The following is a 13,978-nucleotide window of genomic DNA, read 5'->3' on the forward strand; positions in this document are numbered from 1 at the left end:
CCTTCTAGGGCCTTAATCCATGAGATTTCACCAAGTAGGTCACTGAAGAGCCCAAAGTCCGCTCTCCTGAAGTCCAGGGTTGCAGTCCTGCTAGTCACCTTACTTCTTTCCTGCAGGATCCTGAACTTCACCATTTCATGGTCACTGCAGCCAACACTGCCCCCAGCCTTCACATCTCTAACCTGTCCCTCTCTGTTGGTAAGGACATGGTCCAGCAACCCTTCCTTGTATGCTCCTCCACCATTTGTGACAACAAGTTATCATCAATGCATTGCAGGAGCCTCCTGTACTGTTGGTGCCTTGCTGTGTAGTCCCTCCAGCAGATATCAGGGTGGTTGAAGTCCCCCAGGAGAACCAGGGGCTGTGATCTTGAGGCTACCTCCAGCTATCTGTAGAAGGCCTCATCAACTTTCTCTTCCTGGTCAGGTGGCCTGTAGTAGACACCCACAACAGTGTCCCCCATGTTACCCTGCCCTTTGATCTTTACCCATAAGCTCTCGACTGCCTCTTCCTCCTCCACCCCAGGCAGAACTTGATGCATTCCAGTTGCTCTCTCACATAAAGAGCAACTCCACCACCTGACCTTCCTGGCCTGTCTCTCCTAAAAAGCACACAGCCATCCATGGCAGCATTCCAGTCATGTGAGCTATCCCACCATGTCTCTGTGACTGCAATGAGATCGTGTCCCTGTGACCGCACACAGATCTCCAGCTCCTCCTGTTTGTTCCCCATGCTGCGTGCATTGGTGTACAGGCATTTCAAAGAGGTGGTCATGCCTGCAGGTTGCCAGTAAGGCTGTACAGGGGTCCCCCACAGCCATGTCCCAAACGCACATCTCCAGATGCATACACCCGTTGGAGACCCCCCAACCCAACTTGTGTTTTGTTTTCTATCCTGTCTGCATGACACCCCCACACACACCTAGTTTAAAGCCCTCTTTACTGGGCTGGCCAACCTGTTTGCAAAGGCAAATGTGCCCCGCTTGGTGAGGTGAATCCCATCTCTCCCCACCAGTTGTTGGTCTTCAAACCATGTTCCATGGTCATAGAATCCAAAACCCTGTTGCCAACACCAGTGGCGCAGCCAGTTGTTGATCTGGAAAGTCTTCCTACTCCTCTTCCCATGCCTCCCCCTAATTGGCAGGACCAATGAGAAAACCGCCTGGGCTCCCAGACCCTTGACGACCTTGCCCAAGGCCTTGAAGTCTTCTTTGATTGTCTCTATTTTGTTCTCTGTATCATTAGCACCCATGTGAAAGAACAGCAGAGGGTAGTAATCTGATGAGTGGACAAGCCTTGGTGGCCTTTCAGTCACATCTCGTATCCTCACTCCCGGCAGGCAGCAAACCTCTCTAGAGGAGGGGCCAGGTCGGCAGATAGGCACCTCTGTCCCCCTCAGCATGGAATTACCCACTACAACCACTCATTGCCTCTTCCAAGTGGTCATGCAAGGCACAGGGTCAGACAGCCCAGTTGCTTCCCTTGAGGCCAGGTCTGGGTTCTCCTCATCCTGGAGTGCACTAAACCTGTTCTTCTACTGTAACTCCAGGTCTACAGGAGGATTAGGGGCCTTTCAAGAAGCAGCTAGCTTCCAGACTTCTTCAACAGTGTTGTGCTGTACTATTTCACTCTTCACAGAGTCCTCCAGCCACTCCTCTGCTGCAGGGGATCGGGACTCCAGGAGCAGTACGGTCTCTGAGAATGCCCTGTCTATCTCCTGCTCACTTTCTTGCATGTTTCACAGTCTACTGACTTCATCCCACAACTCTTTGACTTGATGACACAAATCCTCAACAACAGCACATCTCTTGCAGGAGGGCAGACCATCAGTCCAGGCTTTCTGGAGAGGCTCCAAGCACTCCCTGCAGCCTGGGACCTGTAGAACAGTGTCTGCTGCAAGAGGCTCTGTCTGGGTTGATGCTTCCAACACAGCTGATGTAGCAATTCCCACGGCTACCAGCAAATATGCTTTACAGCGAGTTACAACCATGTTAGCAAGAGTGGGCACTCCTGGTGCAGGAAAAAAAAAGTGTCCTCTTGCACCTAACTGCACAAACTGCTGTATCTATTCACTGTGCTCTGGGAGCTGTGCTCCAGGCCTGGCTCTTAAATAGACCTCTCCCTACTACCAACCCACAAGGTACTTGATCCACCCTAAACACAGACCACCTGTGTCAAAAGCCCCAAGTCCCTCTATTCAGAGGCAACGGAGACTGCTCTTAGCAGTAGCTACACCCAGCTAGAGTGGGGGTAAGTGCTGGAGCATCTCCCAGGAGAGCTTAAAGCTTACTGCAGTTGCCCTTGCCCAGCTCCCCTTACCTGTTGGCAGAGTCGCTCTCTAGTCCCCTCGTCCCACGAGGGTCAGCAGACCACAATGTCCAACACGGACGCCAGAAGTTCAAGGCAGAGCCGAGACAGTGCTGCGCAAACTGCTGCCTCTGTTCACTGCGCTCCAGGCCTGGCTCTTAAATAGGCCTCTCCCTACTGTGGTTTTATTTATTATCTTTGCAGTTCAGAACATTTAGCTGAGACCAGGATCACATGCTTTTAAAGACAGAAAATCTCAGTGAAAGAATGTCCTTGTATTGAAAAGTTTAGAAATGAGAAAGAAATATTAGTGACTTTACAGACTGGAGCTTAGGAAAAGAGAGGCTGAGTGACTCACTTAAGGCCAACGAAGAGGCCTAAAGAAGGAATTAGAACCCCACTTAAAGGTAAAACTATTTTTTATCTTCTAATCAGTATTTTTGGAGAGTAAAAACATCTTTAGCGTAATGCATATCCTCGGATATTCCTTTTGTGTGAGCATAGTAATACTACTTTATTATTACTATTAGTTTGAGCATCAGTACTTATAACCTCTGTTGTAGAGTACGTACCATTTAGGTTACTGTTTTTAGCCTATGAGTTGAGCTTTAGGCTTATCACATCCCTGACAATGGTTTTTCATATGTGTGTTAAATGACTTTTAGTTTGCTGTGTGCCTAGTTTCCATTCTTCACTTATATTCCCAAATTTCACAAATCCTTTTGATGCATAGAAACCATGAGATTTCACTGAGTCATCCGAAATGCTATTTCATTCACATTTTTGCTGGAATCTCTCATAGAAAAGATGTTTGTTAAATTACTTGATATTAACATTATCTTACACAGCAAGACCTCAAGAAATCAGAAACAAAATACAGATGAGTAAAAGTAGTGTTTCTGAAATTTTGTTTCCAAAGGATACTAGAATATTATTAAAGGAACTCCTGAAAGTTCTTGTTTGAAGTAATCAAAATAACAGTGCTGCAAAACATCAATTATAAATATTCATTTCTTGCCATTTCCCCAGAAAGCATTTCCACGTCCCTTTCTATTTTTCAATCCTTAGAACCATTAGAATTACAATGGATATAGGCACCTATGCTGCACCAGCAATTTAAAATAACATTGCTTTTATTAGCTTGCCAAAACTTAGGGATCTGTGTGAGAATATATTATTGACATTAAATATCTTTTGTTCAATACTGATCACTTGTGCCCCAAAACATGAGGAATTGAATAATTAATTCCTCTATTCTACTTCCTAAATCTAAATCTACTTACTAAATCTACTTCCTAACAGTTGCATTTAAAATAGATTTTTTTTGGTAAAAAAATCATGTTTCATGTTTACGAACTTCCCTTGTTCAATTTTACTAGTCCACAGATCTAGACAAAGAACATGCAAGCAACATGTTTTACGAAACTCTACCAAGCAGTGGGTTTTCGATCTATCTTACATGACTGCATTAAAGAAACACTTAAATAAAAAGCACTAAAATGTCAAGTTCTTTTTATTTCACAGTGGATGGCTTGTGATCTATATTCATCACTTTTAGTTCTGAGTACTCCACAAAGTATACTATAAAGAATTTGTTTCTCAAGTGGGAGACAGCATAGGCAGACAGAACGCTGTCTACCTAGAGAGAGCTGTCCGCCCTGACATTGCTTGTGAGCTTCATCATCCGTTCTGTTGTTTGCACTGCTTTGCAGTTCGGTGTGTTCTGCTAATGAGTGATAGCACCAGCAAAAGCAGCAAAATGAGCTCCAGCATTTTGCCAACGTATGTGGAGGGTGATCTGTAAGAGCTCTTCATTTTGTTTCAAATATGGGATACTTCGGGGGGGAACTGCATATTTTGATAGATGATCCAGTATGTTTATGACAGTGAAAAATTGTACCCATTTTGAGGAGTTGAGAGAGTGCTGTGCGCTAGACTGAGGTAAAACAATGAATTTCACATCTCATCTTATCTATGTTAGAGTCTTTGTTCAGCAATGAAGGCACTACCAAATTTTGTATCCTAGGGGTTTAAAATGAATATAATCATGCCATCTGTTTAGACTTTTTTTTTTTAGAGAAGGGAATAATATTCTTCTTTTTCAAAACCCATCTCTTTTCAGTCTTCATACTTGGTTTGTTTTTATTTTTAAGGAAAATATCTAGAAGTACACTTCAATACTTCTGTTCAATCCAATTAGAACTGAAGGACTACACAAATCTAAACTCTTTGTGAGGTCTCCCTTATTGGTAGATACCAAGGCAAATGTCAAAAACAGTTGAAAAAAGCTGTACAAGCTAAAAGCATATTGACTTTGAAATCTATATATACCTTTCCATTTTTTTTCAATGAAGCAAAATCGCAATCTCAGAATACCACTTTTATCCCGGATAGTCAGACTCATCACTGCAATGTCTGAGAATTTTACACATTTTAGGTACAGCACTGCCAAACTCAAAAATGTTTTTAAGCCATCTACAGTCTTAAAAATAAAGATTTGTTTAAATGTTTTCAGGAAGATTTGAACATGTTAATTAACTAAGGATGCAAAATTGTAGAAGATTACTTTTCATTAATTTTGAAATACAAGAAGAATAGCTAAAAATCTAATTCTTAGAATGATGTATAAATCATAAAAAAAAATGTGCAATGCAATAAATGCAAATTGATCCTCTCTTATGACAAGGAAGGTATCCTGACTATATAATCTCCATCAGCCACTAACGGAAAATTCAGCTTGTACAGACACTAATTGATAGAATTACCTGGACACAGTAAACACAAGTATAATGACTCATTACACTGGCTTCAATTAAACTGAAACCTTTGAATTAGTTCTTTAAGAATCTGGTGTAGACTTCTGATGTGAAAAGGTTTCATAGATGCCAGCCCAGATCTGCCTCTCAATATGAATGCTGAATTAATTCCTCTGTCAATATTAGTTTCTATAAAGATAAACACAATGCTTGATGTATTATATATGTCTATTTATATCATATAGCTCTTACACACTCTGCTAGGTTATCTCCTATAGAAGAAAGGACATGATTTACAGCTTGGTGATGATTCTCCCGTGTGCCTTGTGAAAATAGGTTGTGAAGGCCAATAGATAAAAATATAGTAGAACATTCCTTGCGAAGGTAGTGCTTGGAGAGATAAGATTCTATCATATTGTAAAAGTAGTAAGAAAAGGTATTTCATTAGGAATTTTGATACTTTAGAAAGACAGAAGGTGATCTGATGCATTTGAAGGCCTAGAAATGAACAAATGGTTCAAAGAATAATGGAAATAATAAAGCCTTGTTTCTCATAAATTTGTATTCCATGGCAGATCAACTTTTCAATTGAGATATACTAAAACTGTAGAAAAATAGTAATTGAAGAAATCATTAACAATCACAACAACAACAACAAAAAAGTAAGTAGCCTAAACTCAGGAAATTGTTTAGAAGCTGGATAACAGAACTGACAAGTGATACCAGTTTTGACTAAGTAGCATATTCTCAGGTGTCTAAGGGAATAAGAGTAAATATTTTTTTCAGCAAGTAGGCCACATATTTTGTCTTTCCTGCATGCAGTTTCTCAAACGCCTAAGAAGGGCTGAGCTAACACTGTTCTCTATAGGGTGACACAGTAAGGAAGTTTGATTGTTTTTACTTCTCTCATATATGCTTCTCTGGTAGAAAGTTAATATCTTGGAAATTCTAATTATCTTAGGTATTAGCAGAGCCAAATTTAACAAAAGTTGCCCTTCTTGCATATGGAAACATTCTGAAAAGCAAAGTCTGAGGGTCACCTCAATAGTAAGTTAATTGACTGCTATTGCTGGGAAATTTATTGCAGTATTTCATCCCATGAATATGTAGGAACAAAAGGACATTACATCCTTCACTATGAGTGTTCTGTGCCCTCTTATTATATGTATATAAAATATATGTACAGAAATTAAGATGCATTTTATAAAGTCTTGATTGGAAAATCTAGAAGTATGAAAACTATTCATTCTATTCACATCATGTTTGAAAACTCAGTACTCAGATTCCATGCTCCAAGAAGTAATTGTACAGCATGTCATTATATTTCAATGCATTTATCACTGAATATGTGAATTTATATCTATTGATGAACAGACATATTTAATCAAGACTAAAACATATGCTTTCATCTTTCTGATAAATATATCTCCATTATTCATATCAGGCAATCAAAGGGATTTTGTTAATGTATCTTAAGAAGGAACCTTTTCTTGACTGAAGAAGTGACAGTGGAAGCCACTTAAATGAAATATACTCTCTGCTTCTGTGAATGTTTCTAACCTTTAACAAGGCAAAGAAAGTACTTGCTTAAACCATGCTTAGTCCATAGGTTAGGCTGTACAGCGTAACTGTACCTGCACAGTCTGCAGTATGAGCCCTTAAAGTTTCCCTAATTGAAGTCTTCTGATAACGTTCATGTCAAGAAACTGAGGAGAAGCAAATAGTGCTTGTGTCCTATATACTGCTTTATGGACAACCTAGTTACCCTGGAATTATATTCTAGATGCCAATTATCTCAGGGTTTGAAAGCCTTTGACCCACCATTGCAGCTACATGCATTGAAATATGACTCCAGCTCAAGGAGAAACTGACAAAGTTATGCAAGATGCCTCTACTTCTCCATCTCAATGCATTCTCGTAGGTATTCAGAGCCTAGCGCAGAAGCAAACAAACTAAAACAGGAATAATAGATTTCAGATAAAAGTGTCATTTTAGTGTGAGAATTTTATTTTGGTTCCTGTTGTCAGGGTGTGATTTGTTTTTACAAACAATTTTTATGTCTATCTCAGTTTGATCCTCTTGTGCTCTAAATTTACTTAAATCCAAGGACAATATCTAAATTGGAGTAAATTTCTACAGCTTCAAAAGAACAGCCATTTCGCAGTTAAATTTGACTAATTTGACTTCTTTTTTTTTTTCCAAAATGTCCCAAGAAGAAATTGTCCTGTATTTCTGTATGCAACGTAACCTTTTTTCCTTACATATTATCAACTCAGTTTCAGTTCAGCAGTCCACAGTACTATCTTAACCTTGACTTTTGTGTAGTTGCTGATTATGACTTAAATGATTATGACATGAATGACACATAGTGCATGTAGCCCAGATAGAAACATGCCATGCTTTTATTTGCTTCATATTGCAAGAGAGATTATTATAATAGGATAATAATGAGATGTATTAAAATGACATCTTATTATACATCTCTCCATGATAGATGATAAGCAATCACAGTTTCAATTGTTGTTCATGTTCCAGCAAGATGCCTATGCAGTAAACATCTAGATAAGAGAGCTTACTGTTTTCAATCTGCTTCTTGGAGAAAAGGAAAAAATTTCTCTAGGTTTCTACAGAAAATAGAAATGAAATTTAGGTAAAATGTTGATGTATTGGCTTTATTCTCTTCATTTGCAAAGAAATATATACATTTATAGTGCTTAATATAAGATGGAGGTCCTGATCTTTAAAATTTTAAACATGTTTTTTTTCAGACATAATTTAATAATAGTGAAAGATAATTAGTTACAGCTTACCTTTCTCAGTCATTAAGTAAAATGGTAAGCATTTGTGAAGAGGGAGTTATTTTAACACTTACTTTTTTTTATGTTCTTCATTAAGCACAAAAAATAAGTAAGGAGTTTTGATTTAATATAATTATTATTATTCCCATGAAAATAACCTTCCTGAATTAACTAGTAATCACATTTTGGGATATCTATTGGTCATCTATAATGTGTCATTAAAATTTCCTTCTTTTTATGTTATCCATACTTTTTATCAAAGAAGAAGTGCAAAACCTGAACAGGGTTAAATATTACTTGCTAGGAGTAAAGATCAGTTGCGACAACTCGACAACTGCTACTCAGAATTTCAATTAACATGCCACTGAATAGCTGTTTACTAAAGTGGACCAAATCTCATTGCAAGGTCCTTGAAAGAATGATGCTACAACTATCACTCAAAGGCAAGATTTAATTTTGTTACTGAGAGTAAAAAAAGAATGTAGCAAGTCTGATTATGTTGTGACTGAGCCTAGAAATGCTGGACAAGGTCATGGTCCAAGTTGCTATGCACTAAACAAAATGTTGACTTGTCTTATGCTTGAAGAGCTAATTTGAAATATAATCCAATGAATGTAACCAGTCACCATACCCCTGCATACTATTTCATCGTGTTTTTCAGAAGCAATAGTATTATTCTACCTGAGAGGCTTGCCTATTATCCAGGATAGGGAGCTAAGTAAATCCACAGCCTTGGATCTCAGTAATCATACAGTTTGATAAATTAGACTAGATTTAAAAAGCAAATCCAAGAAAATGTAATCTATAATGGAAGTCAAATGCAACCATCATAATTTTTTTTCTGATTTCTTTTTATTGTCATAAGAATGGTTGAGGATAGCTCAGGGTAGAGAAGAGACGAGACTGAAGGCTTTGGAAACTAGTTGAGGCTATCTGTTCTATTTGAAAAAAGAGCTTAAAAGAAAGCATGAACATGGCTATGGAGAGGCAAGTAAATGAACAGAGTTTGTGTCTTTTTCTTTTTTTAATATACTGTGAACTGAGACAAATCAATGTTTCCTTGTGAATAAAAAAATACTGAACATGTCAAACTGTTTTCCATCTTCTTAATTTTATTGATCCAGAAAACATGCAGCTCAGTATGCTAATATATAAGTGGGACTGCCTTCCATCTGTTATCACTAAGGAAAATACAGAATAATTCTAGAATTCTTCATTTTAATTTTGAAACACTACAATTTTCTCTAGCTGTTTGTAAAACAGATGTAGTTTACTCTCTTTTTTTTCCCATCCAATGTGCTTTTGCTGCATGCAGAACACAGCACTATGAAATCCTGCTGAAGAAATGCTAGTTAACAGGAGTTTTGATTTTTTTTTCCCAGGTTGCCAACAAGATGATAGCAGTCCTGGGAAAGTCCATCTTGCTTTCTTAACAATTATCTTTGTCAAATCAATGCCTTCCTGTGGTTAATTATTAAATGAAGCAACTTAATTTATGCAAAACTCGGTTTCTTTAAATGCAATTTATGCAAATAGACTCGGTTTCTTTAAATGGTTGTTTGTGCCACTTATTTCCTCCAACCATCTTTTTGTCCCACTGCAAAATAATAAAGCAAGTTTCTACCACCAGTTACCAACACCTTTCCCCAAAAGTCCATTATCTTTCACTTTTATATCTTTCACTTTTAGATGCGGGTACTCTGCCTTTACTGCAGGGTGGATTTTCTTTTTTTTTTCTTTTTTTTTTTTTTTTTTTTTGGAAAAACAAAACAAAACACACACAAAAAGCTTCCCAGTTCCAAAGGATTTTACTTGCATATATTCATTAGTAAACTCTTTTGACATCTTTACATCTTTTCTTTGCTAATGACATATAATTGAAGCACGATATACCCCTATCAATTAATTAGGACTTAGAAATTTAGAAGATATCAAGAATTTTCTCTAAAACCTTCCAACTAAAGGGTGCTGGGAAGTGACATTATAGTTCTCCTCATGATATTCTCATTGTCTAGTTTGTCCAAAGGGCCAGATCAAGACAGACAGCTGCCTAGAGTGGCAAAATAAAAAGAAACAAAAAGCCTAGCTCCAGCTCTTGCAATTAAAATGTTTTTATATCTTTCTCAGTGGCCCATTTCTCTCATTCTCATTCCTCTCTTGGCACTTTTAACTGAAATTCTGGTGCTGCTTTAGGATTACTAAACTTACTGTAAGGTTCATACAGCTGCAAGAAGCTAGGGGAAAGTGATCTCTGCGGATGTGCAGAACGTTTTCTTCAGCGAGTTGCGGTAGTTGTGAGAACAGGGTGGGGATAATAAGGAAAGGCAAAGCAGTCTTCCTTCTAATGTTCCAATTGTCATATGTGCCACACTAAGGTTTTCTAGTCCTAGCTAGAGTGACAAATAAAATAAATTCATATAAGCTTTTTGTCTTGATTCTTGACTACCTAACACATTACCAAAAAGTAGTGTAGCTAATTATAAGAGATATTCTCCATATTTAGGAACCTTTTGTAGCACAGAGGCAGCATAATTTATGCCATGTAACATGTACGTTTGTAAGTAATGCCAATGTTCGAACTGCGGAAAAATCCTTGCCCGCTGGATAATTTTATAGGATCTATGGCAGCACATATATACACAAACAAACAGACTAGAGAATCATTTTCCCAGGTTCACGCAGTAAATGAGGAATTAAGCTTTTCCAAAAGATGATGTCGTGGCTGTCCTTCCTGAGACCTGATAGTATACCTCAGTGAGGCTATGTCGTGCAGACTTGCTGGCTTTGATTTGCTTTTCCTATTGCTTCTCTGGATCAGTCCCCAGAGATTCACATAGTTTCACCCTTTTACTACCAGAACCTGATAACACTTAGTGCTAAATGGTCTGAAATCTTTTCCTACAGGGGTTGAGTGTTTTACAGAAGCATGGTTTGGCTGATTCTCAGCTGCCAAAAAGGCAGGTTTGGGGCTCATTTGTCCAACAGAAACTTTCATGATCTTCTCTAGAATCCCATAGCCATTCATTTCTTTAGTGCTATGATCCTTATGAATAAGAAAAAACAAAAATTTTATTTCCTAACTCCATTTCACACTAAGTTAGGCTGGACTATTAATATATATGAGAGCATCCAAAGATCATCAAAATGATCTCAATTGTGTAATCACTGAAGCAACATTTCAAGATGCCTTTTTCAGGGTATCTGAAAAAAAGATAATTCATAATAGGATTGTATACTATTGTTTCAAGTTCATACTTTTAAAAATTGCAAATAAAAATTCCAGGTTGGTTCTGGCCAATATGAATATATTAAAAGAAAAAGTAAAAGGAAGCTTCCTCACTAACTGAAAAAGAATATAAATTCCAGGAGCTGTAAAATAAATCTTACCAAACACCAGTGTAAGTTAGAGTAAGCATTTCTATTTTTTTCAAAAATTCTGAAAGACCATAGTCATTATACTTCTTATAGTTACTTCTCATAGCAACTGGTATCTAGTCAATGTACAGTGTACAAAACCATACCTTATTTTAGACTCAGTTGGTTGTCAGTAGAGAACATTAGGTTTTTCTAAGGTGAAATTCATGTTTTCCACTAGCTGATGTCTAAGACTAATCAGATGAACACTGCTCAGTTTTTTTACACTGACATTTATGTAACTTGTACTAAACTATTTTGTAAAAGTAGTTAGGGAATGAGAAATAAGAACTTATATTTATGGTTAAGGGATGAATATAACCTTCAATATTGCTGTTAGCAAAGGCACTTAACTACAGCTTTGTTAATAACAAAGAATCCTAAGCCAATAACTTCAGGAAACATTCCAATTCCCTTTTCAAACTAGAGATTTTTAGGTTCTTAATATGCTATTAATAATTTAGTAGTTTTACAAACTCCCTTTCACTTCCATACAAATCTTTTTTCCTTCAAAAAGGCTGTCTACACAGAATATTTACAGAAGCAAAGAAGGAATCCTTAAACGTGACCACTAAATGGAGTTTTTTTACTCCTCCAAAAACATTATCATTCAAAATTCATGGAGTTTGAAAGACAGAGGTAATGGAATTGGATTTCTATTCTATGCTAGAAAATTAGCACATGGACTACATATTGATTATAAAAAGGAAAAACTTGACAAAATAAAGAGATATCAAAATTGATTTTAATTTCTGCAGTGAATTCAAGAGAACTTACTTTCAGTAGACTTACAGAAAGAAGAGTTAATTGGAACTACTAGCTCCAATTCTTCCAGTTTGATTTTAGAAGGTAAATAATTTCTTGGAAATATTTGCAGTATACAAAATCATTGTCTTTTTACTTATTGTACTCGTCTCTTACTGCAGTTGGATATTTCTTCTAGATATAAATTATATTCTTTTTAGCTGAGAGTGAGCAAATATTTTCACTGTTTAAATGCAAAATTAAAACACCATGGTTTGAACTACTTTCAGCAACATTGTCTTTAACGAGAAGGGGGTATCTATTCACTGAGGCAGTAATAACTAGCAGTCAAGCACTAGTTTTTAAACCACCTGAGAGTAATCTTCAAGGGCATATACTACAAACCCTCATAGAAGACACTCACTTAACTAGAGCCATTTTTATTTTATCTGTGTAAATACAAGCCATGGGGTTCTGTAATTGCCTACTCATAGTAGTAAAACAAACAAACGAAAACCCCAAAGAACCTGAGTAAGGGAATTCAAAACAATATTATGTGGAGGAAGGCACGGGGTCATGGTTCACTGCAAAATTGATTTGTTTCAGAGTTACTGAAGACCCTAATGGAGAATATTAGGCACTTTAACACACATACTGCTTCATATTTAGCCTGACTAATCAAAACTTTGCAATATTCAGTATTTACTTTGGTTAAACTCTGCAAGAACATGCATTTTAGCTTTGAACTAGCTTTAAATTTGCTCCAATGCTAACGTAGCTGTAAATGTGTCTACAGTTAGCTCTAAAATATTGGCTGAAACTGCATAAAGTGTTGCTGACACCCAGGTATTCAGAATCAGAGCTCATGCTTGAGGAATTCATAAGACTGCCTGCAATATCTTGACACTTGGGAAAAAGAAAAGATTTACTTTCTAATTATAGACACTTCAGAGTGTCCTCCTCTACAGTGTTTTTTTGTTTGCTTGTTTGTTTCTCTTCCTGAGTGAGAAGAATGTAATTGCAGCAGTTTGAGATAAATCTGGAAAAATTATCCATTGTGAGTGGTTAGTTACACAATAAATACCCCATTGTTTTTAATAAGTCTTTGGTAACCTTCTGAGAATGAAAGAAAAGAGGAAAACAAAGGCAAAAAGTAACCATCCTTAAAAAAAAATTTAACTAAAAATTGAAATGAATATTCTTCCTTGTTGTGACTCTGGTACACTTCAGTGGTGAGAATATTGAAGATGTGAAATGCATCAGAGCTAAATAGAAATTATATTACTTCTTCAAATACTGTTGCTTTAAATGCATTCATCCTGTCAATTTTTTAAATATAGCTAGAAAATTTTAACTTTTCAACATCTTTTTTTGACTACTAACAGTTCTTTAATGTAAATGCTATGCCACCTTTTCTTTTTATTCCACCTCAACTGTAATGACTTTATTTGCTTTTAGTTAATCAGAACTGAAAATATTTGAACCTTTTCTGTGCCTTTAAATGTACCTATTCTTAACCATAAAATGTGCTACTGAGAAATTAATAAATATTGCAATGATCAATCTTTATCACCCTTCAAAGTAGATAATTTCAGCCTAATTTTGTATTATTTTAATCTGAAACAACATATAAATAATTACAATGAGTCAAAACAATTCTTTAGATCATTACTCCTTTTCTCTCTGTAGCTACCAGTCAATGCTTAGATAAAGCATGCAATAAACAGTGCATATATAACGTAATTCTTTTCCTATCGTAGTCTCTCAATAATAAAAGATTTGTTGGGAAATTCTGAGCCAGAGGTTATAGCAAGATGATTCTCATTAACAGTTGCTAATGGACTTACTAGTAAATTTGCCTATTCTCATTTTGAACCCATCTATTTTTTTTACGCTGAGTAATATCCTGTGGCAATTTACTTGTGACACATGACTAGTGATTTGTTTTACTTGGTTTTTG

Source organism: Rhea pennata, chromosome 2, assembly GCF_028389875.1.
Source record: "Rhea pennata isolate bPtePen1 chromosome 2, bPtePen1.pri, whole genome shotgun sequence".
Lineage (NCBI taxonomy): Eukaryota > Metazoa > Chordata > Aves > Rheiformes > Rheidae > Rhea > Rhea pennata.